This window comes from Mercenaria mercenaria, chromosome 13 (genome assembly GCF_021730395.1).
Source record: "Mercenaria mercenaria strain notata chromosome 13, MADL_Memer_1, whole genome shotgun sequence".
In the NCBI taxonomy this organism is placed as follows: Eukaryota; Metazoa; Mollusca; class Bivalvia; order Venerida; family Veneridae; genus Mercenaria; species Mercenaria mercenaria.
In genome coordinates this window covers 55084956-55111714 of record NC_069373.1, presented here as the reverse complement: position 1 = coordinate 55111714, position 26759 = coordinate 55084956, and the positions used below count along the sequence as shown (strand labels likewise).

General features: G+C 33.0%; 1 long non-coding RNA gene across 1 annotated transcript; it reads left to right on the top strand.

The window, feature by feature from the left end:
• On the top strand, nt 1-25536 carry LOC128547942 (uncharacterized). Its single transcript, XR_008366789.1, has 3 exons — nt 1-415; nt 22979-23114; nt 24814-25536. It is a non-coding gene; the product is annotated as an uncharacterized LOC128547942 (long non-coding RNA).
• Nucleotides 25537-26759: the final 1223 nt, after the last annotated feature.

The window sequence follows — 26759 nt, the reverse complement described above, 5'->3', positions numbered from 1 at the left end:
GTTCTACCACAATACTGATAAACAGGTTGTTCAATTATTTTTAAAGTCTAGATTGTTCTTGGTTTTTCCAGAATGTTTTTTTTTGTTCTTGGTGAGACTTGAAAGTTCCGGAAACTAACATGATAGTTTAAAGAGCAAGCTGTCTGAGGACAAGGTAGAACCTAAAAGTAAGAACTTATTGAAAAACTGTTCTGTATTTCTTAATAACAAAATCTTACCTTGTCGATATTTTAACATTTAAAGGACTAACATTGTGGAGTTAAAATTTATCTTTGAAGAGAGGATTTATAATCTTTGGACAGACTAAATTCCGTTTGGATTTGTGAACTGTTTGGATTTAAATTTGATCAGGATAGAATTTGGACCGTATATTTACATATTAGATTGGGTTTTAAAGCTATTTGACATATTTAAGGTGTTTGAATTGTTACTTAAGTTTTGTTATTGTTAATAGTTGCTGGTTTGTTTTTCTGTTACTTTTACTTACTATAATAAGCAATTGTTACCCTTTGACGTAACAATTTCTAATTTGGTTCAAGAACAGAAAAATATGGAAAACATCTGCGAATGTCTTTAAATTGCAATTCTAAATTGCAATTCTGGTACTTGGAACATGGGCAAAATTTGGGTTCTGCTCAATCCGGGCTTAGAGGGCATGCATTCCAACCACTTTCTATTATAGACTCAGTCAAACCGAGTCTGAAACATTTTCGTTTTTATCTTGTTGGGCGATATACGGAGTTTCCACTTTTTTGCTTTGTGTTTTATAGACATACCGACGCCTCGAAGACGTGCATGTATCAGACTTGACTTAAAACAGTTTCTTGAAAATGACGAAATCAATTACACGATTTCCTATATTTTAGTTATTTATATGTAATGTGTAATTACCAAGGATGTTACAAACATCATACACACATTTTGATAAAGACAGTAGGTCAAACTTTAAACTACTATACACATTTTAAAGGCACAGACCTCCAAATCGTACGACACCAAACAAAGAAAGATTTCATTTGATATCAAGAAATTATGGCTACCTTTAATAAGAAGGTTTGGAAACTTATTTATTGACAGATTATATGTTATTGAAATACATGAGAATTTGTTCTTTTAACTATTTTTTTCCATTCATAATTGAAAAGCGTTTGTAACGGGGTACATTGTACCGGAAGTAAACTGCCTTAATTATATATCATTAAGTACGTATTCCTCCTAATAGGTGTATTGGTCAAGAACGCCGGAAAGTTTTTTATTGCCGAAGCGACCCGGGTTCGATTTCTGACACGGGCACGACTTTTTTCTTGATTTGACATTTTAAAGATAGTTAAGAAACAAAAATGTGGAAGTCGTTGCCTTAAAAATACAATTATTACAAAAATCCTCTAATTTGCCAACGTTTCTATTTAGTTAAAACCTTTTGGTCATAACGTATCGGATTTATTTCTGTTAGTCTTCTAAATACAGAATATGTTTCGTTCAAATAACATCCTGTATTTATAGTTCACCGAAATCTTGTAGAAATTGGAAAGGACTTTCGGAATCATATTGGACGTTTTCAATTACTTTAACAAAAAAAATATTGTTACAATATTTGTGCAAAATTCATGATGTGTTCATCAGAAAATAAAAAGTCAAGTCGACAGATTGTAAAACATAAACAAGAAAACGACGAGGGATTCGAAAGTCGCAAAGACAAAATTCCGCAGCTCAACAGGACACTGGTTCTTACCTTGCAAATGCATTTGCAACTGTTCCCATACAGAAATCAAGGCGAAAATGTCTCAGTGGCATTCAATCGCGACGGTCATTTTTTGTTACTTTTAAACAAAAATTCCATCGTAATACCGTCCCGTCAATGCGGACCGAAATAAGAAATAAGTGTTGTATCAGATTTTTTAAATCACATTTACAAGTCGAACAGACAACAGTTACTTCAATTCCGTAGTCTATGCAGACCCGTTTCATCAAAATTTACTTAAGGAATGTGAAAATTAGATACGAGAACTTTGCCATAATTACATTGATAAGGGGTTCTTTTACCAGTAATATCCTGTCTTCAGTACTTAACTATCGCAGACATTTCAACTGTGACTTGATGCAGATCTAGAGCTATGCAGAAGTGAAGGAATTAGATCATCACATTTCTCTACATGGATTGATCTATTGTCAGTCTAGTAATAAATCTTATAAACAATCGATTCAATAATCCGTTTTGCATTCATATATCTGCCGGCCTTCGTATATTTGTTTATTTTTTTTTTGTCACGGCCTGCTTGCAACCGGTAGAGCTTATCTGGCCCTTTCTACCTATATCAGTGGTTGTCGCCTCAGTTTTATAACGTGTCAACAAATTTGAAGTTGATTAGAATGTGGGTCCATCTTGGATGGGCAGGACATTTTTAACTGTAGGATAATATCCAAGATATATAGATATTTGATTAATATAACAGTGATATGGTTCAACATCGTATAGTGTAACCATTATGATATAGTTAAGGCGAATACAAATTGAATAGTCATGATGAAAGAACATGAATATGATTTTTAAAAAAAAATTTAATCATTACAGTTAAAACTATGAAAACGTTCGTATAGTGTAATCGCTATAATATAAGGCAAATGCAACTAAGCAATACATTCATCATAAACGCTAAGGGTCACAAGTTGGTAAGGTATTAGTGTACTACATCGGGACATATATATTATATTGAATGCTGGTACGATGTGTATTGGAGGGTAGTCGGACGTTATGGGACAGGCTGTACTTGATTATGTTCCTTGTACATGCTATGTATTTATAAAAACGGATAGTAAAAGAATGAAAAACAAAATGTCTGTTTGATTTATTGTTTTATCGTACACTTTATATAAAATCACAAGACTAGTTCATATACAAATCAGCGAGAGATGATTTGCCCTACACACTCCTCCTACTTTAAAAATGACGACCCGAAATTTTTCAACCTGAAATAAAAGTAATCTGAAGCTTGATGATTGATAAAATGATAATGATAAATACATAAGAGTATTTTATGATATTCTATCAAACATAGTGAATCAAACTGCTGCGTTCAATATCAGGCGTTTTAGTTATGTCAAACAAGTACGACCATTCATTGCACTTTTCCAAGGGATACATCTATATACAAATCAATGCCATCTAAAATGAATCGTAAATCCAGAATAGATCAGTAATTCTGACATACAAATAAGTATTTTGATTCAACTACAATAAAACAAAAAACAAAAAAAAAAAAAACACAATAAATTTGGTTATGTAGGAAACAATACATTTACTCAGTTCATATCAGGAAAAGATCTTTTGGAAGCATAGAAAGCAACCAAGAAAAATAATAGCAGACATGGTTTGAATGAGTCTGTTCATGAGAAGTAATAAAATGTGACACACCTCTCACGCTCCCGCCCCCCTCACCCCCCACCCCCAGCTCCGGCTTAAGCGGAACTCTATTAAACATCTATTGAATTGACTCCATGATCCCAAAGGACCAAAAAATATACGGGTATACTTTTTACAACCGCCTCACGGCACTTAGAGATTGCTATTGTGATAGTTAATAAAAGCTGTAAAAGATCCGTTGGAACGTAGAATGCAATCATAAAGAATAATAGCAGACTCGGTTTGATTGATTCTGTTCATGAGAAGTAATGAACTGTGACAAACCTCTCACATTCCCTAGCACCGGTTTAAGCGGAACTCTATTACACATCTATTGAATGGACTCCATGATTCCAAAGGGCCAGAAAATATAACAACACTGAATCCTAGTACAGAGAGTCTTATTACAGCCGTCACACGACACTTGAAGATTGTTGTTGTTGATCTGTAAAAAGATCCTTTAGAAGAAGAAGAATAATAGCAGACCCGGTTTGATTGAATCTATTCATAAGAAGTAGTGAAATGTGCACCCTTGCTCCTAAAACTGGTGCGTACGTGACAATCTCACAATGTCACTCAGATCATATTAGCTGCATATAACATCCCATGAAGGTATTTAATCAGGACGGCTTATCCTGAAACATATTTTCCGTTTAGGTCTGACTTCTTCGTCAGTCGTTTAGGCATTGAAGCTTGTTTTAATCTAGGTGTGCATGGGGGACCCCTCATTTGGATGACATAAGGTACATCTGAGGAATTGAACTAAAATCATCGTCATCATTTACGCTTTCGCCGGGACATCAGTGGTTGAAATGAAGGAAAGGAGTAGATTACGATGAATTATCTGACTTTTCATACCTTGCTCCTTAACTCTTCACATTGCAGACAGGGATGTCTTTATTGGGCTGGCAGACAACCATATACTGATCATGTTCCCATCTATTTTCTAGACTCTGTTTTCCACTGATGGAAACAATCATGACGTGTACTTTGTCTCCAGGAGTCAGGGCAGAACTGTGTGCTTTCTCGTCGTACCTGACATTGTTTTCCTTTTTGTGTCTGAAATTCTCAATATGACTACATGCTCTGGCAAACTGAATTTACTAGGATATATAAATCCAATAGGATGTATCCTCGGGCACATCCCCATCCAAATGGGAGAAATTACAAATATTAATAAAAGACAAGGATAAATATCAAACAGGGAATACTACGTTCCAAATATGCAGCTTCCCCTAAACAAAACACACAGCACGCAGATAGTGTTAACTAAAATCACCCCTATAAATAGAGAGAAGTTAATCTAAAAAAGAAGCAGTAGTATCCGAATTAAGAGTTTTATTTACCTGATCTCCCGGTGATTAAATCCACCAATTGAGCAAAAAAAAAAAAAAAAGAAAAGAAAAACACAAAACAAAAACAAAACAAAAAAAAAAAAACCCACAAAAAACAACGGATCCCATTTTTTTAACTGGGGACCATGGAATTACATGCAAGTGTACCATTTTATGTTTTATGAAAATGAAAAGTTTAAAAAGTTTTATTTATTTTCACCACTTTTTTATTTTTCATTTTCATTGTCATAATACGTTCTTTGCCAAACTCGGTGGAAATGAACATGTTGAAAAATTTCACGAAAACTGTGGACGAGTAGATTTATACGTCTTCAACTTATCTTATTGTTTAAACATGTGAGTTCTAATAAAAAAAATATTACAGGAGAACAAAAGAATAGTTGACACTCAGATTGAAGTGAAAAACACAAACCAACTTGATATTCAATTGAATTAAAGAATGTATCTCATTGTCTGAAGTTAGAGATTGGTAAACACAAATAGTAATTTTATTGTAGACGTTCAATTTTATCAACTGCGCAGTGAAATCCTATTGAAACATAGACACTTTAAATTAAATAGCAATTAGATCAAGGTATATTTAATTGAACTTTGAGAAAATTTGTCTCAAGGTCCGAGCCAATCATTGAAATAATACCATTCTAACGTGTCAAAGATAATACAGTATATCCTGTGTTAGTGATACCTCTCTACACGAGCAGATATTGTTTGCTATTCCGTAAAAAGCTTTGTAAACTAACCTCTCTAGAAAAGCAACAATCTAAAACACGTATTTGTGTTTCAGTAATGTAATGATCTCACTGAAGAGAATGTACTAGATAGGATGTTAACTGGGGAGAAATCCACAGATGACCAAAATTAAGTTACTAAAAATTCTACAACATTTAACGTTCTGTTGATTTACTTTGAAAGCTATAAATGTCAAGCACATCTCTTTAAATTAGGAACTTGTATTAGATAGGATGTTAAATGGGGAAAAATCCACAGATGACCAAAATTAAGTTACTAAAAAATCTACAACATTTAACGTTCTGTTGATTTACTTTGAAAGCTATAAATGTCAAGCACATCTCTTTAAATTAGGAACTTGTATTAGCGATATTAGCGTGATATACACAATGAAATTTTTGAATGGTTTTCCAATTTTTTTTCCTATTTTCGTGAATAAATGGAATAACGAAACTTGTGGAAACAGAATAATTCTATCACGTCGGGCTTTTAGGTGAAAGAATTGATCGATCCTTTGCTTCTCCAAAGTATCTATAGACCAGTTAAGCCGAACTACGTATTGCTCAACCTTATTTCAGATGAAAATAGATTTGCTCAAAGAAAACCTCAAAATATAATTTCAACCTCACTTATATAAACGAATAAAACCAATTTAACTTATATATTCCTTAAATTATTCAACCGATCTACAGTGCAGTAATATTTCTGATCTAATTTGAAGAAGAAATTATGTATTATTATTTTGAATCGGTAATATTATCTCTTAAATACTAATCAGTGTGGAAAAGCGGACTTGTACACAGCAGACTGTGCCCATATACGTGTGATACCTTTCTGTATGGAATAATAGCCTCTTTCGAAATTCAGAAAAAAGGCATTATTATTTTAAGATTCGTAAATTCCGCTAATCTGTAGTCCGTAACTTGTCACATAGAAGTCCATAGAAAGTGATGTTCACCGCAAATTAGACATTGTTGTAAACAAACTTACACGAGCAACTACTCTTCGAAGCAAACTCACGCGCTGTACTAAATATAGATATGTCAAACATCAGCCAATCATATTTGGTCTAAAACGAGTAGTCCAGTCAGCAGGCTTGTTACATTTCGATGAAATTGTGAATCAATTGTTAATATCTTCTTCTTCTAAACAATCTAGCTGAGATATAATTTTCAGTGCTCTTTTTAAATATAGTAATAAAATAAATCACTTATTGCATGATATATGTAATATCAGTGAATATCCAAGTCCATAGACTTGACTAAGGTGATATCATTACTTTGGTAATTCATGGCCGCTATACTGTAGTAAATTCTGTAAGTATCCATGTTTGTGTTTTGTTGGGTTTAAAGTCCAGTCGAAACAATATAGGCCATATGGTGACTGTTTTAGCTTACAATTGTGGTAGAAGGCCCCAGGTGCTCTGAAGGCATTATGTCTTTACATACGGGCACCTGTGTTGAACAAGTTAACAAGCTAGATGGCTTTCTCCCATTAACATTCGACATATCAAGCGAACTTTTGGAACCAACATCGATGATGGGCAAGTGATATGAAGTCGGTACCATTAACGACTTTACCACAGAGTCAAGAAGAAAAATTATAATATCAGATATTCCAATCTGTAACAAACTGCATTCGAATCACATTTAAAGTCAAACAAACAATTGTGTTAAACAAAATTTGCATCTTCAGTCCTGCGGTGTTTGCAGTCTATAATTTCAATAAAAAATATTTAATCATAATCGCATAACTGTACGAGATGAGATAATTTCTTTAACGTAGTAATTGCAGTAGTAACTTTACGAGATCATTAGATCCTTAAATATGAGAAGAAGTTTCCCATAAAAATACGTTAAATAGGACTACTTTTGCACAGTAATATCCTATCTTAATGACACAATTACCGTCGACATTTGCTTCGTGACATTTTGAAGTAGGTCTAGTTTAGCAACTTAGCTTTTTTAGACTGTTAAGATACGCAAATGATATTATTGAACCATAGCATTATCGGTATTAAATTATCGATCATTGAATCAATGAATTGATCCTTTGATAGGTCGGTTTAATTATAAATCATATTGTACAATCGAAATAGTATTTCATTTGAAATTATCTTCCGATCTTCCTTTTTTTTATTTTTCTGAGAGAACCAAAGGGTTTGTAACTGACAAAAGCTACTCAGTATCTGATACATTTACATCTATCATAAAAGGATCTGGTGATGGCAAATACAACCAATGCGGTACCATTAGGCATCGAAAATCAAAACGTCTATTCCATATAATCACAATTCATTTCTTGGCTTTATAAGAAAAAGCGGGATCGTTCCTGTTAAGTTTTAATTCTGACAGACAAAGCATTTTATGAAGAGCTGTGGTGTTTTCTTTCAGTTTCTTTCATTTCAGAACTATATAGTTCTCTTAGCATTCATAAAAATGGATCTGAACAAGATATTCAAATTTTCTAAGTACATAAAAGCCCATACACGCCTACTGATAATAGTTAAGAGTACAAAGTATCAAAACTGTACGTCTTATGTATTCAAGCAAAGGTGAGCTAATAACAAAACTAACAAAGAAGTTTCATTTTTCAGCCATAAAAGGCAATAGTCCTGACATAAGGCATGTGTGAATTACAGTTCTTTGCCAATGTACATTACAAAGATATCTTTGAGTATTCAAGTAAAGTAGTAAAGGTCTCAATAAAAAGAAATTTAAACAGGAAATATCTTTAAAAAAGATGGTCGGCGAATTGTATTAAGACAAGAAGTTTATGAGGTTTTCATATCATTTGTGTTATTCTATCATCTATCTAACATTTTGAAAATAGCAAAACTAAACACAACACTTAAACAATTTCAATGGTTCTCTTTTAATTTTTCACAAAGGTCTCGTAACGGTGCAATATTGTTTCGTTTTTTTTTCCTATGTCGAATAATTACAGCAGTGGTCTTGAAGTCACTTCTCTACCTAGAAGGCATTAATATATCGTCTAACCATACCCTCATTCATGTGATACGCAGACCGTATTCAGCTCTCCCTGTAAATTGATACATATTGGTATTTGAACAGGTTTCTATTATATTTATTAAACTTACTTATCATTTTAGATATATCAGTATTCTTACTAAATATACTGAGCGAAGCGTAGCTTTAAAACTGTAAACAGCGTCATTAAACACTCCTTGTCTGACATTTCACTTAGCGTTGCACAATCAGGAGAGTGAAAAACAAAGAACAATCTTTAAAAAAGATTGTCGGCTAATTGTAGTAAGACAAGATGTATATGAGGTTTACAAATCGTGTCATTCTATCATCTATCTAACATTTTGCAAACAGCAAAACCAAACACCACACTTAACAACAATTTAAATGGTTCTCTTTAAAAAGTTCACAAAGGTTTCCTAGATGTGCAATTTTGTTTCGTTTATTCTACGACAAATAATTACAGCAGCGGTCTGGAAGGCACTTCTCTATATAGAAGACTCTAATCCCACCCTTATTCATGTGATACGCAGACCGTATTCAGATCTTTCTGTAAATTGATATATGTTGGTATTTGAACAGGGTTTTATCATATTTATTAAACTTACTTATCATTTTTAGATATATCAATATTCTTGCTAAATATACTGAGGCGAAACTTAGCTTTAAAACTGTGAACAGCGTCATTTAGCATTAACGCTTTGTCTACATTTCACCCAGCGTAGCACAATCAGCAGAGTGAAACAAATAGACACTCTCGTCAAATCAGGCAGAGTGTTGCATAAATTGTTCATTTTGATAAATTATCTATAATGCGTTATCGAATAGTCTGATTTGCAAACTGAAATCACATGGCATGGTCACGAATTCGTTCTTAATACGGCATTCGCCGAAAAAATCCAATTTTCGAAGTAGAAAAAGGGTCATGATACTAGTAAATTATTTACTTACTTAACGTAGTTACTTTAGCTACTTAACTAATGATGATTAATTTTTGTGGAAAGTATCAATGCTAAATCTTTTATAAGACAAAGTGGTTCTAAACTAAAAGCTGTACAAACGCGGACGCCGACGAACAAGTGACGACAATACCTCATAGATTACTATAACATAAGTCAGACAAGCTAAAAACCTAATAACACAATCTGAGTAGAAAAATAATGCTGCTAAAATATAGGCGTCTGTTATCCATATTTTAGTGTTATCATTTTTCATCATTTTCTTGAAAAAAAAAAGCCACTGATTACTTTGTAAGACACAATTCCTTAAGTGATTGTTCAGTAATGACTATTCGGCGACTTTTTTTTCTCAGTTCAAAAACATATTATCATATTCTAACCTTTTATATCAATGAAAGGGTTAAAAGTTTAATTTGTCTTCTTTTAAACTATCACTTAGGAATTGTATTGCAATATATCAATAAAGAATGTTTCTTTTATCCAGGACAGTTAATTTGACATGCAATATACTAATGTTTCCACGCTGAAGTCGAGCTTGAAAAAACTTTGCTACATAATGAATAAGTTGATTTAACCAGTAAGAAGAAATAAAATGGGAGTGTATCATTTGAGTTGGAAGTAACACTGTCATATTTTCCTGACCCATTTTCTGTCTAATATAAATTAATGCTGAACTACATTTCTCTAAACTGTAATTAAGTTGTTTCTGTATTAGAAGCAAGGTTACCTGGAGTTTAATAGTTTGAAAGAAGACATAAAAGTAAAACATAGGTTCCCGAAGATTAATCAGTTCTGTATGTAGGTCCGTTTAAAGAAAATAACACTCCCGAGCAAAATGATGAGACTTGAGGTTTGGCTGAGTCTTTTCTTGAGAGAAATTGTAATATGAAACACCGCTCATGGCCCCTAGCACCGGCTTAAGGTAGTTCTGCACGTTTGGATCGAATTTTTTTCTACAATGTAGAATTTGATTTATTTGATTTTTCAAAATTTCAGAATATGCCTAAAAAATCAGCAAATAAAAAAGATAATTTCGTGTGCTTGATTTTTTTGCTAGATTGATTTGAAAAAATTGGACCTCATGCAATATTTTAAAATGGGAGTCTATGGGAAAATCATAACTTTCATAACATTTTCGCGAATAGAATGTTTTCTACAATGTAGATTTTGATGAAACCTCCCACGATTGTTCATAAACATATGGACTATAATTTGTTGAAATAAAATGAATAACCGCCTCGGTAGCCTAGTGGTAGAGCGTCCGCTTCGAGTGCGGGAGGTCGTGGGTTCGATCCCCGGCCGCGTCATACCAAAGACGTAAAAAATGGTACTAGTAGCTTCCTCGCTTGGCGCTCAGCATTAAGAGGATAGTACTAGGACTGGTCAGCCCGGTGTCAGTATAATGTGACTGGGTGGTGTATCATGCCACGTGTCTGCGGCGTGATATTCCAGTAAGGCAGCACTATAAAGTTGGGCATTGTGCTCACTGCTACAAGTAGACACCGTCGTTTATATGACTGAAAATGTTGAAAAAGACGTTAAACCCGAACACACACAACACACACACATAAAATGAATAGGTCCGTGTGCTTATTTTTAGATATTTGACTATGATTAAAGTGAACCGGACATTTCACGCTAATTTTAACACATTATTTTGAATTTTTTAACGTGCCGTATGTTTTAATATCATATTTTGACTTTAGAAAAATAACAGCAGTGCCATTGTAATAAATTAACTCACAGGTTTCAATTAATTCATAAAACTGATTTTCATTTCCGTACGCCGAATCCAGGCATTATTCTATGATTTCCGGATAAATAACGTTATGTCATCACTTCCGGTTTTTCAAAAGTACAGAACTACCTTAAACAAAACAAAGTTTGAAAGTTTGAAATAATATGCAATGTACTCCAAGAGCCCGTTGGACCATAGAAAATAACAATACAGAGTAAATTATAGCCGCTATAATCGGATACAAAAGAAAAGGGTAACTGTTCAAATAAAATAAATGTGGACGAGCAGATGGCAGCAAACATTTAAGTAGCTACGAGATAGAGAAAAATTACAAAATAACATGGAAACAATTAAATGTTTTGTTGCATTGCAATTCAGTCAGTTGATGGTTAAAACATCGTCTCTAAGGTACTCTTTTAAATTGTTTTATATTATTATAGATATAAATACCGAAATGAACAAAAAAGGCAAATTTAACGTTGTGTTAAACAGATTTAATGATGAAATCTTAAAAGTTCGAGATATATTTTCTTTATTCAAATCATAGTGATGGAATTATGGGTATATACGGACAACTTAACTGTTTTATAGCTGTCATTTAACCTCATTCTCTTCTTACCCTTGAATCTATTTAAATACTGGTCGCATTAATGAATTAATTTCAAACAAATAATGAAAGAAAAAACATTAAGGGAATACACTCATGGACATTTAAAACGTCTCATCCATAAAAGCCACTGATTTCATTCTTCCAACTTGTATTCAGATCTCTTAATATTTACTTATTATCATCCCTTAAATCTGATCAAGTATAATGACTTCTTTTGTGGCACTTGAATTGTGTGCTTGTTTTCTCGTGTTATAAGTCACGTCCCCCCCCAAAAAAAAAACAACAGAAAACAAAACAAAAACAAACAAACAAAAAAAAACCAACAACAACAAACAAATATGCTTCAAAATGGGAAGAAAACAGTTGGGGTCACCGTACATGTAGGATATGTATTTAAAAAGAAAACTGTAAAAACTTGTGAATGATGGTAATTTTAGTTTTCTTTCTTTGTACTGTGACTTTTTAGATAATATAGTGCTATAATGTTAAAAATATTTTAATTGTACCTTATTATTATATAAATGTCAATTATAAAAATATCAGAACCAGACATTTCCTACTTAAATTAATATTTGAAATACCGACCCCTACCCCATTGTGCATCTTGTCAAAAAAGTTGAATCTAAATGCTTTAATTGTACATTAGCCCTACATTGATGATTTAGCATTTATTTTCGGGGTGAAGTTTGTTTGAAAAATATTTAAAGAAACGCGTTTTGTTCAAAATGGCGTATACTGGAGTGCCCTGAATAAAACGCACGTACATTCTTAAGTGAGCAAATGTATTGGCTGCCTAATCGCAATGTTTCTTTTTTTAAAGTAATATTACCGTGCCATGAGAAAACCAACACAATGGCTTTGCGCATCCGCGCAGTCTGGTCAGGATCCATGCTGTTCGCTTTCAAAGCCTATTGAAATTAAAGAAACTGTTAGCGAACAGCATGGATCCTGACCAGACTGCGCAGATGCGCAGGCTGGTCTGGATCCATGCTGGTCGCAAAGCCACTATGTTGGTTTTCTCATGGCACGGCTCATATTATGAAGGCCAATTTAGACGCACTATATATGGCCGTTGTGTGTCTGTACCCGGTAAACAATGTAAACAGACAAAACAACTTTGCACATATTTTCAGTTTCTGCTTTATTTATGCATAGGAAATAGAGATCAATATAATTCAGTTGTATTACAAAATTTGTTCTTTTGTGACATTTTGTACAAGAAAAACTGTATTATCTTCACAACAAAATACTTACTTGAATTTCATTTTATTATCGGCTTGTTAAAAGTTATTTTTTACCATAAGTAAGCTGACTAAAACATGAAGGAACTTTTAAAACACATATGAATATATCCTAAATGTTTTTGTTAGAACCAGTCGGTTAGAAAAATTGTACAAAAAATTGTACAAAAAAATAGTACGTGCAATAATTGATCACAGGTGCCCATTCAAGCATTCTTTTAAGAACGAATGGACATTGGTAAAATAATGACCTTCCGTAAGCTATATTGACAACTTCCTCACATAAAAAGTCGCCACTAGCGATGTTTCGAACCCACAGTTGCGCGAGGCAAGTGATTCGAAGTCAGCGACTTTTACCGCTCGGAGACACCATTCATTAACTTATAAAGCAACTGTTGCAACGCAGTGCATAGTAACATGGTATCGGACAGTGTCTTGTGTATATTTCTACACATTTATAGTTACTTAAGCATATATCATGTATTACCCAGAGGGGCTTGAAAACCTTGCAAAGTGGGCCGTGATAGTGATTTTTCTAATACTGAACATTATCGGATCGTTTTCAGTGGTGTATCCCCTGTAGTTTATAGGGGATTGAACCGGGCCAAAATCATTTCAGGTTATGTCAAAACAGTTGAACTGTTTTAAAGTTTGAACACTAGCATATCAACATTTCCTACCTGTCCTGATCCCTATGGTTTTCCCACATGTCCGAAAAAAGTCTCAAGTTATGTTCAATGTATGTTCCTTACCTCCTATACATGATCAATATTTTCTTAATTTCTTACATAGCGTGTTTAAAGAATGCATACATGGTTAAGCGTATGAATATGTTCAGAATCTAACGTTTCGTGAACGATCTTCCCTGACACTATTCTAAGATTTTACCAAGGGCACTACTTTTATACATTCGTTCATGGTACATGAATAAATTTTATATAAAGTCTCCGTGGTACGTGCATTGGTCGCGTCCATTACAGAAACCCTTCTCCGCCTTTCGGTCGTTCGACAGTCAGTTTTAAATGTCTTGACTTGTATCATTTTCACTTATCAGTTTTGTCTGAAATAGACATTATTTCTTGGAAATGAAAATTTATTTCACATGAAGGCGCGTTTCGGGATTTACAATGTTGAAAAACAGAAATTTAGTTAGGAAGTATAAGACAGGTGATGGTAACGATGGCCTCAAGCTTTTGAGTGAGAGTGGTGTTTTTTTTAGATAGATCCGGAGGTATGACTCCCGTGAAAAATTAAGCAAGAAATTTGGTGATGTTGTAAATTTTAATATTATAATACATTGCCTTTTTTACGTCAGCCAAATTCCCAATACAAACATAAGCATTTCACTCGAAAAATATAACTGTAGCTTGGAGTAAACCGAAAACATCGTAAGTGGTGACTTAATTATATCTCCATTTTAAGATATCAAAACGATACACATAAGCTTTGGGGTTTGAGAGTCGCCTGGTCCGCTCGCATATTCTTCCGTTGCAGATAATGTAAAATAGTAAAATAAAGGCTATTACATTATTATATTTTGTTTGATAAAAAATAATAAATAAACGGCTGTGATTAAGATTAAAACGTATTTCAGACTAGTAGACTGCAGACCAACGCACAATTTTCAACCCAAAGACTCGCAAAAATCGCGATGTTTCGAATTGTTTGTCAATTTCAACTAGGATCAATCATTGTAAAATATATTTACTTAAAATATTATCAGATATTTTAAACATGAAACATGTTTTTACATTTGCGCACGATACACCAATTCTAGGACGATTAGAAAACACATCGAGGACCATAGGATAGTAGGCATACATTTGTACACTGTACAGTATCTGCCTACATTTTAGGTCAAATTGGATTTGAAAACAAATCCGAGATATGAAAAAATGTGACATTTTATTCCAGGTGAGAACTGCACCCTGTACTACAACATCAGATCTTATGAATATCATGTGCGAATAAATTAACCAGTCCGAATTCAAACAGATGAAGTATGAACACTTGAATGTCATCTCAACTTCTAAGTTTTCTCGTGTGAATATTTTTGTTTGTGTTTTGGAACAATTTTATTTGAAACATCTTCCCTGTCCGCGGAAGAAAACATTTATAATGTATGCTTATAAGATAAATTTACATGTTTATGTTCAGATTATGCCAGTTGTTTTGTTACTAAGCAAGTGCCCGTTTTATTTACACGTTAAAAAAATGTAGACTGCGTCACTGTGTTTAACCAGTTACGAGAAAGTAACGAGGATTGCGATATGCGGATTCACGTGAACGTTGATAAGACGGTTTGCGAGAATCGTAAATATTCTCGTAAATCTGAACTTACGAGAAATAGACGAAATAGACCTCGCAAGTTTCTCGTAAAGTTATGATATTGATAACACGGGCCCATGATTCTAAAGGACAAGAAAATATAACAACACCTGATTCCAAGAAGGAAGAGAAATTTTACAACCGCCACACGACACATAAAGACTGCTGTAGTGTTGGGTAATAAAATCTTTAAGAAGATGGAGAGGATAAGGAAAGAGTGAAAATATGACATTGATAATAAGTTCTTTCTACACATGTATGAATAGACAAATATGCATCGTATTGCATTAGAAGTACACTAATATGTTGAAAAAATCATAACTTGAAGGAGGCGTTACGTTCTATCTTGAAATGTATCGAGAATGCAGTCGTCTATATTATCAAAGTGAATTGTATTGCAGCTAGGAGATTATATACTTAATAAGTACGAAAACATTACCATAATTACATTGTTTATCACATTCCTGACGTCGTGGGAGTGAAATAAAGCCATTACATACTTTTGATTTTACACTAGTGTAATAAAGCTTTGTCGTTGACATCGTTATTAGTATAGGAGACGTTAAACAAATTACTCGGTCTATAATAGGTAAAGAACGAAGAAATTTTGATGTTTTAGCAGGAAAAACTTACATGTGATAAATGAATATTACATTTGTGTCTTCGACGTTGAATTGGTTAAACTCGTTGAATTGAATTGATAAAATGATCGACAGAGCCTCACCTTTTATGATTTTATTCATTTCTTTAAATAAATTCAATATGAAAAGACACTCATGTAATAATGTCCTCTATTTAATAGCACTTTAGCAAGCAATGCCAGCAGGCATTACAATCTCAGCATAATGTAGAATTAGACTAATTTTAACATCTACTTTTGAATGAATAATTTTAAGACTTTTAAGTAATTAAGGTCTTTTTTACATTAGTCAGTGAGACAATAAATTCAAAGCAATTTCTATTTACCGAAGAATAATGCCTTCCTATTAAAATATCGACCGATCGATCTTTCGTACTATCTCAATTTATTTATTTATCTATCCGTATCACACTAGTACTTTTCATTTACAAAGCAACGCAGAAAAAATCAACACGGGCGTTTGTTTGCCAGCTGACTATATCTGATATTTTTTTTTATCTATTATAAAAGGTTTCTGTTATTGTCAAACTCAGTTAATGTAGCACAAATAATCGACTATTCGACAAACCCATTTCCTTGTACTTAATATAATCAGTTTCAGTTCCTTTGAAGGCCTATCGCGGTCGTCAATATTATTTGAAAATAGCGGGAAAGTCTTTGGTGCCAAAGTAAACCTATTACGGGGATTGATTATTATTTTCTTTTATTTATTTTTACACCATGGTAAAAGTACACCGCATTAGCTCTACGCCAATTTACACGTTGTCATGGTTTTCGTGTCTTTGACGTCGCTGCATGCCTTAGAAATCTATCAAACAATATAAGCGAGCACTGCGTCTACTCCTGTGATGTTCATATTAGATTTGAAATAATAAGGATAATAAAACTTTGTAAATAAACTTACTTGAGTATACAGGTCGAGTACAGAAACTGAACAAGGAATGTGAATACAGAAACGGAATAGAGAATAGGAGTACAGAAATGGAGTTTATAAACTGATTACAGAAACTGAGTACTAAACTTTTGGTGCTTACTAGATGGCAGCAGTCTGTTTGGAAGAGGCTTCTTGTCTTAGACTTTTGTCTTTACTTTGTAGTACATAGCCTGAACCTGAATACAGGAAGTCCAGGAACTGTGTATAAAAACCTCAATCCATGTACATGGTATAGACAAAAGAAAAATGTTGCTAATGAACATTTTTCATTCTTTTCTTGTTTTTTCATTCATTTCTTGAAAGTACCACATGTTATAAAATCCCTAAGTGAGAATAAATAGAACATGGAACCGATTTCGTTTCAGTTCACAAAGAAAACGGGACAAGATACGTGCATGCATGTAAATTTGATTTCTTACGTCTGTCCAACTTATTAGTAGTCGTTTGGAAAGTTTATTGTTTCTATCAAACCTATATCTAAATAGTTTCAAACTACTGTTGAACTAATCAGGTATATATTATAATTTTAAGAAGTCAAAAAATTGCCTGTTCGAGTAACCCACGGTGAAATGTGTTTGAAGTTGATTTGTTTGTTCATCATGTATTATTGTGTGTTATTATCCTCATGTATTTATAAATGCAATGGATTTAAATAAAGTATCTATCATCATATGGTGATATTATTACAATTCTCTCATATAATGTGATCAATGAATTATTACTTTTTTCGCAATATTATTAAAAACATAAGAAACAACAACGGATTGTTGAATTTACGTTGGTAATACGTGAGAAGTGATGTACCTCTCCTTGGCCCGTAAGTTTTAATAAGACTTTCATTCTGAAATTGTACATTTTCAATGTAAATTTTCAATTTAAATTCAAGGAATTGCGCTTGACGAATATTCGTATCGCTAGCAAAAATGCTGCAAATTGTCAGCGAGATATAAATAGTTTGAAAGAAGTTACACCAACTTAGATATTTAGTTTTGTCATCTATATTAGTTTAGATCAAATACATTATAAATACAATATACTTTTCAAAAGATACCAAGTTATTAGAATTGCAGATGTAAACATGATTAGACGAAATTTATTCCCGGTATTATCCTTATCGTGTGTCATAATCATCGTATACTGTCCGACCGTGTAATGATTTGGAATAACTAGACTGTCACAGTCAGTCAGTCTTTCAGGTGTTTTCATGTCAGTATGGTTGTTTTCAAATACAATAAACTGCAGAAATGTTGAGACATCTATTAGATGTGAGTTTCATTTATCTTAGGCAAGACATATTCGTTTACTTATCATACCGTTCTTTTCTTTACAATGTGTTTATATATATTTTTCGGGAGTCTGTTTTTCAGAAATACCTTTTCCATTTACTCTTTTTAATGCAACTGTTATTTAATTCACATACACCATTATTTGAACTAGGACTTTCTTTGATCATCTTGCAACTCTCTATTGTTTGAAAAACGCCTTGCCGAACTAGGAAATGAATATGCGTCAAATCCATTATTTCTTGACCACATCTGCGATAAACTTCATAGGGCATTAAATAACTTATTTTGACAAACAAGAATCCGTCTTGCCAGAGGTATCAAATGGATTGTACTGACTTGGTAAAAAATGAAATATTTATCAGTCTTTATAAATGTCTTTATCCGTCCAAATTACCGTCCACTGCTACGATCCCGCCATTTTCCCGATAAAAGCGACAAGCATCGCAGTCTTACAAAGATACTGTAATTATATTAAGTAGGCCAGATAGGTTTTACGATGTAAGACATCATTGTGGTAATTAAATTTGGCATCACAAGCGCCTTATATGATGGATGAAAAGGTATCTAATATACTTTGTCGACAGACAGACAAGCGTTGAAGTAGACATTTTCTGTTTTATTATTTCTCTTGCAATACTTCTAAGAAATGCGCTGACTGTTGGTTAGCGTAACATGCCACAAATTAGCTTTATGCCTTGAGTATTTGAATAAATGATCTCCAATATTTCAATATGATAGTATATATATTTATTTCAATCTTATTTTCCCCCAGAGGGTAGTCAAAGAAACGTAGATACAAAACAGGCCTGTTTCACAAAACTTTGTACGAAAATTGTTTTACTTGAGTGTACTGTACATAATAGTCACCGAATCAATCTATTTTCACTTTCTAAAAAAAGGAATATTAATCCGATCGTATGATGTGCCCTCATTCAAACGATTCTTACATGTATATATCGCGTATATAATACATTTTAAAATGTTCATGTATGCTTCCATATCGCGTATGCTGTTTCCTGATAAAATAAAAGGCTGTCTTGGTAATAAAGTACTTTAACCTTTCCTTTAACAATAATCACAATAATGTAGGGGCCTTCATATCATATGAGGCAACGATGTTATGCCGTGTTCTCAACCTCGTTTTTTAAAACACATTGAAGGAAACAGTGCTGTTTGTTAATATCTAGTTATTTTGGAACTGCTGTATTGACATCTAGATATAGTCGGTTGTAAAATCTCATAATATTTTATGTTTATTTGTTGTCGTTTTAATCTTATCTTATTGTTGCGCTAGGTATTTCGGCTTAAGATTTAACATAGTGAATCGTGAAGCTGTTTTAATTCCGTTTTTTTTCGACATCACCTTGTTGAACAGATCTTATTTCAGGTCGTCTGATTTAAAAAAGAACAACCCCCGCCCAAAAACAAACAAACAAAAAACCCTACGAGGTATTGTTAGACAATTTTTGTTTCTTTTAGTAGTAATAACCTCTATGATCAGTAATGTCCTAACTGTTAAGAAAAAATACATTTCTAAATTAATGTTTATTTTTTCCCTCTCGTATTCGCATTTATCTAGAATGATGCAGACAATAGAGACACAATAAATTGATGACTGCAATGAGGATCATATTCGTGAGTGTTGGTAGTTTTTCAATTTCGACTTGACGACCTGACTGCTTTTTCCTAGCCCAGTGTCCTAGTTATTTCATCTAACCTTATTCTTAGTACTGTACAAATCATCTACTAGGTCAGTGTGCTAAGCTGTTCGGAAATTGAAAAGTTATAAACAGAAATAAAACGAATTTACGATATTTTCCTGATTTTGATTTTCCATAAAAGAAGCACTTTACGAACTAATACGTTTCTGTTTGATTTCTAGTAGGATATAAACTGTTATATTTAAGATAACGATATATTTGTCATTGCAGCGTCTACATGCTTGTACTCAAGCTACGTTTATTTTACATTATCTTAATTTACAGTCAATGAACTCTCATTCTGCCAAACGATATCTGTTGGCAGTATTTGGCAGTAAAAGAAAATATCCATATTATGACAATGAAAGAAAGTGATTTAATATAAAAAGCAACTCTGACTGGTAAATGTAAGGACTGTAACCAGTCTAACAAAACACGCGGAGAGGTAAAAGTAAAGAACTTTATTAATTTAAGAATTTTTGCACGAACTAGAAATACCAGTAGAATACTAGAATGGAATGTCAGAATCTAAAAGGTAAAACATAATTTCTAATGAAGTCATGTGCATAGACATATGGTTAGCTGGTAACGATATGCATGACACATTATTCCGCCCGTTTAGTGTTTTCGTAGCTTTGTTTGTCGCTGTATAATTAAACCGTTTGTGTTTTACAATCCCGATTGCTCATTATATTCAAATTACAAATATTCATGTTTAATACAGATTCTGTCTGGTATAAGAAATTTAAGTATAAGTTTTTCTTGCCTTTTAACATACATTTGGGTTTTATTTACAGACTGTGAAAGAATTTGCAATAAAATATATGTATTTCGCATTTGATATTTACAATCTGTCTGATTTCATTTATTTGTAAATAACAGTTGTTCTCATTCTAACTACATATGCCTTAGATGTTGGAAGGTCCAGAAATGCCCCATTTTCAGCCATGTTTTGTATTATTGAAAGGTTAGCGAATCTCAGTTGGACACAAAGTTCTCCAGATATACAGTATTGCCAATAAGTTTCGCTGTTACAAATTACACAAATGTTTGGCTCTTTAAAGCGAACAAAAGTTCTTTACTGATTTGATAATTAGACAGGTCATGATTACAAGAGAAATAAGAGAAAGGGAATGTAATCAATATTTTATATTTTAATTTTCCATATGGACGAATATAATTTATATAATAACTAAATACTGCCAATATAGTCACTAATTACTTTACCATTACTTTGAAAATAAGGGAATCTCGCCTACGTAAAGATTTAATTTTAAACGTCTCTTAGATTAGTTAATTTGTTATTGAATCGTGATGATATCGTGATGAGATCGTGATGAGATCGTGATGAGATCGCAGTGAGGTACGAGAGCAAAGAATGAGGAGATAACGCATGTTTTTCTTTGTGTCACAACATCTACAGAATCCCGAGGGATTATTCAAATATCAGTTAAGATCTTTAATATAAACATATTGATAATCAAAACAGAAATCCCTGTGTGTTTTCTGTAATACTTTGGCAAAATAACTTTTGACACATTTGCTGTCTGATGCGATAGGTAAAAAATAACCTACAAAAAAAAATTCTTCATGAGAGCCGACTTTTATGTCTTCATCAGAAATACATGTAGGCAGACGACATTTCCGTTAGGACGCCAACGTCAACGTGATATAAATGTGTATATTTTAGGTTTTTGTATTATTGTACATATAGACAGGAATAGGTGGCCGAGTGGTTAAGGTCGCTGATACGGAATCACTTGTCGGTTTACGGAAGGTCGGTGGTTCTACGTGATAAATAATGCACGGAGGCGCACCTGGGGTCTTCCTCCACCATCAAAGCTGGAAAGTCGTCATATGACCTTTTATTGTGTCGGTGCGACGTTAAACGCAGCAAAACATATATTGATACGGCGGGTATTAAGAACAATGATATATAAATTTATTCAAGTAGAGAAAAATAAAACCTGACATTTCTACAACATATTTAAATTGTAAGGCCTAATTTATTACGTTTCCATATCTATAGGTATGTTATTGTTATTGTTATTGATAATTAATCTTACATCATTGTCTGAAGCAACCAATTGTTTTTTGATTATGTATAAAATATATATTTAATAATTGATTAAATATGTTTACTTAAACAATAAATAACACAAATAATAACAATAAATAATTTAGAACAACTGATTACGATCAGCACATTTGAAGTTACGATTAAATCGCATTGTTTCAAGCGATTCCGTATGCATGCTTATTTACTGAAAAGCAATGGTCTATGAAATAGAAATTTCAAAAGTGAAAATTCACTCGCCGATTATTTTGTTTGTGTTTGGTTTAGCGCAGATTTTCAACAATATTTCATTTATGTTTCGGCTGTACCAGCACTTCTTTGTTCTCCATAAGCAATTAACAAATTCTCCAATTAAATCAGAGGATGAAATGAAAATAGACACGGTGTCTTGTAACAGATCAGCACGGAGAATACTGCCCATCCGGGTATCGAACACACGTGTCATTGATCAATAAATCTGTTGTGTCCCTGTTTAGCTAAGCGGACAGACGGAAAATTCAAATGAGGTTAAGAGTAGGTGACCAAACATCTAATATGAATAAAAATAATAGACGTTTCCTCTTTGATTTAATAAGCTACATTTAACATCTTAGTCTCCTTTCAGAATATATAGAAAAACTCCAGAGACTATTCAAATATCTATTAAAGAATATCAATGTGTCTGTTTCACAAACTAATGGGAGACGATCAGAGCTATGACGGGATTTGTCGGAATATTTAAAACCATATTTTCCAGATTTAAAGAGTTTGTTTAATAAAGCTAACAATGAACGATTTACACGAAATAGCAAGCCACAGACATATATAAATAAAATGACATTTTGTGCAGTTTTATATCTGAAGGAATAGATAATCGGACATGCAAATGCATCTTTATTTTCGAACCCCCATTATTTTTTTATAGATTTGTATACTTAAAGTCATTTTCAGTTTTGGCTATTTAAGTCCTTATGATTTTTCTATGCACATTTGATATAACTTAAGATTTTTTCAGAAAATGTCCCGAGATAAAACGTCGGCAACTACATATTCAGGCTATAAATTAGAACTGAGATGTGCCTCTCTTTTGAAGACATTCCATCATTAGCTGGGAATAATTTCATAACGTGAAAACTTCTTTCATTATACACGTAAGTATCAGTCCTGGAATATGCTTCTGTGCAATTTTTTTTCTTAGATTGTTAGAATCTTAGAAAGTTATTTAGAACATTATCCCTTTGGGGAAATTCATTTCTGTACCATTTAACAATTAAATTAGGTGCCGCCCGGACATCTGTCAACACCAGTGCAAAAAGGTTTCTTTACACAATGATGTCAATTTTCCTAAACACAGTATTCTGTCAATTTCCCGTTGATCTATGCACTTTCAGGACAAGCAAGACCCTTAAAATTTGATAAAACTTACTTATAACTTTTGATATAAGACACATTCTAGTATGAGTGCATTTGGTTAAAGAACAGATGCACTATTAGTCTCTCATTACCAGAGGTGGTTAGTGCTATTCTAAGAATTAAAAAAAAAAAAAACAATGTTAAGACATAAACCAGAATGAGATAAAGGCATAAATTACTGAAAACAGCAGAATAGATGTGGCCAATAACTTTATAGTTAATAATATTTTGAATAATCTATTATGCGTAATTAAACTATATAATATCAAGCAATGTAATCGAACAATTCTCATTCGTAAGATTCTAGTTTTACCACAGGTGAGAAAAATGTGTTAAATAACGGTCGTAAGTCAGCTGATGCAGATAAGATATTTTTTAAATTAGCAAAACGGTGACGGTAACATTAACACGGTGGCTTTGTTAGGACTAGTTTCTAATAAACAGTGATTTATCATTTAATTATTAACTAGACAGTAAAACCAGTCTACAAAAAAGTCTTTGTAAAATTATATCTTGTTACAGTTTCCAATAATCATCAGATACAAAACACGTTTTAGGCTTGTCCCTATAAGAAATATCGTAATTTTGCATACTGTACAGGATTTTCTCATGTTCTTAAAATTTGTGCTGGAAACACTTTTTTCACAACCAAGGATGCAAGATGACTCATAATAATTTTGTAGCTTATGATTGAATGCGTAAATGCATACGTTACTGTAATGAAAAATAGTATTTAAAAGAAATAGTCTTCTTAATATATTTGAAGAATATTGTTTGCAAGAAAAAGAATCAATTACTGGTTGTAACTGAGAAGGCAATATCCAGCCCTCGGGTAAATGTTTTGTGGTTCAGACAGACTTAGTAAAAACTTACTCATTTCTCAACAAACGCTTACCTACGGATAACACCACAACATTTAATAGTGTTATTTTTGTGCTATCCCCTTCTTAAATTGTGCTTTGATTTTTGTAAAACTGATTTATGTGTAAATAAAGCACTCCATCCATAACATGTTCCCATTACTGTAACAGTCTTAACTCCCAGATGATATAATTTGTGTTGTTCTGATTCGGTTGTGCTTAATATGCCAGGGATTCTATGTATGTATTTAAACCAGCCATGTAATTATCAAACACATCCCCCAAAAAATATACATGATTAACAAATGAGACTTGATATCTAATTTTAACGTACTTTCTTCGGAGAAAGTTTCATTCTTTGTTTCTTTTTTATTAAAAATGATGTAAGACAAATGATCATTAGCATTTTTTAAGAACATGTAAATAACAGGACCCTTCTTCCAGTTCAGTTCATTCATGTTTGACACAGAATTTTTATTGATCATTTAAGGAACGCATTACAATGTATTACTTAGAAAACGAAAAGTCTCTTTAGATTATTTTTGAGAATATAAATTGGCTTCATTCTTTATTGCAGTCTGTTCTTTCAAAGGATCTTCCGATACGTATTGTAAGGATCTACCCCCCCCTGGATAGTTGCACATCCTTATTAATCAGGATACCAGTTTACTTAGTAATACTGGTGTTTGCATATCAACATCTACCTTGATAGAGCATGCAAATACTTGTGTCTGTTGCGATTTACCCCAGATGCGTTGATATAAATATCTGGATAACCTCTTTGGATGCTTCGATATCGGACAAAAACTTCTAGGTGCGTCATTATAGATCATATACCTCGGGTAAACCTTGTATGTCCTATTTAGTCGGGATATTTGGACCATAATGATAACCAATATAGATACATCATCGTAGAAGTACGCTCGAGAAGTTGACAATATGGCACCGTAGAAATGAAAATTGCATCGTAGAAATAAATATTTCTTCATTGATAAACAACGGAGGACCTAGGCCTATGCAGTGGGATCTTCTTCAGTCAAAGCAATTATAAATATATCTGTACCAAAAACTATTATACATTTGTAGATAAATATAGGTAGAATTACGTAGACCAATGCATATCTTTGGTTCTGCTATAACGTGGTAATTCAGACAAGGCATACTGCAAGGTTCTGTTTTTGCATGGTATTGTATCTAATTCATAATATTGTTGTTATTGTGTTGTTGTAATTGTTTAATCTATACAGCTAAAAGTGCCTATTCAATGAATTCTACTCTTAAAAATAAAGCTTAGAATGTATTTTATTGTTCTTTTACTATGGCAAAGAGCTTTTTAGATATTTCTAAAAAGAAATGAATTGTCTGAAAGTGTGACCTCTCAATGTTTTACGGTTGAGAAAATACTGGCTGAAAAAGAACGCCCGTATCTGTAACCTCCGGAATGCTGATGGCAACTGCTTTTTTGAACAATAAAAATCCCGGCGAAAGGCTAAGTACTGTGATACGCCCAAACCAATATATAACAATAAAATATTAAAGTGCATTACTTTATAGGCTCAAGTTCTACATGCACGGCTTAAAGGAAAATCCACTTAGTTATACATAATATACGTTATGAAAATAACATATTGAATAAAACCGGAGTATTATACGCTGAGCGTAGTGACGAAATACATTACGCCAAAATATATAGTACGTACACAATAAAATATTACAACTGATATGGAAATTTCAATCATAGCAAAAATACATTCACAAAAAGCCGAGCCGTAAAATGTATAAGTAGTTGTGACCTTGACCTTGAACCGACAAGGCTGATTCATGGGTTCTGCACATCGTCTTGATGAGGTGATCATTTGACCCAAGTTTCATGAAAATCCTTCAAGAGGTTTAGGAGATATGGACCGAACACGATTTTGTTACGGACGGAAGGACGGACGGAAAGACGGACAGACGGACGGAAGAACGGACGGAAGGACGGACGCAGACCATTCCTATAATCCCTCCGCCACGGCGGGGGATTAAAAATCACATGAACAAGAAAAAATCAGCATAAAGAAAACCCATTTTTAATATATAAGGTGGTTACAAAGTAATTTAAAGTTAAAAACATAATTTCAGTTAAATGTCAGGCTAAAACCAGCACACTTGGGACCTTTTTTGAATTTTTTATGCATTATTTTTTAATGGACCGTCGTAATGCGACGAAACTTGAAATAACAATTAACCACTGTAAACCATATTTTCAGAAGTAAAAAGTGAACCAGTTTCTTATTTCAGTAAAAAATAAGATGGAAATTTTTAAAAGGCTTCATTTTCTTTTATTTTCACCCATATAGTCATTATTTGGTAAGAATCTCTTCATGTACGTGTCCGAGTGTAATTAAGATAATCCATAACAAAAAGAGTTACATATCCTAATGTAAGTACTCTTTCACAAGGAGAAATGTAAGCAATAACGCCATTCTAATTTTATGAGAATTCTTTGTAGGACACAGTCCATTTGTAAAAAACTACTTAGAT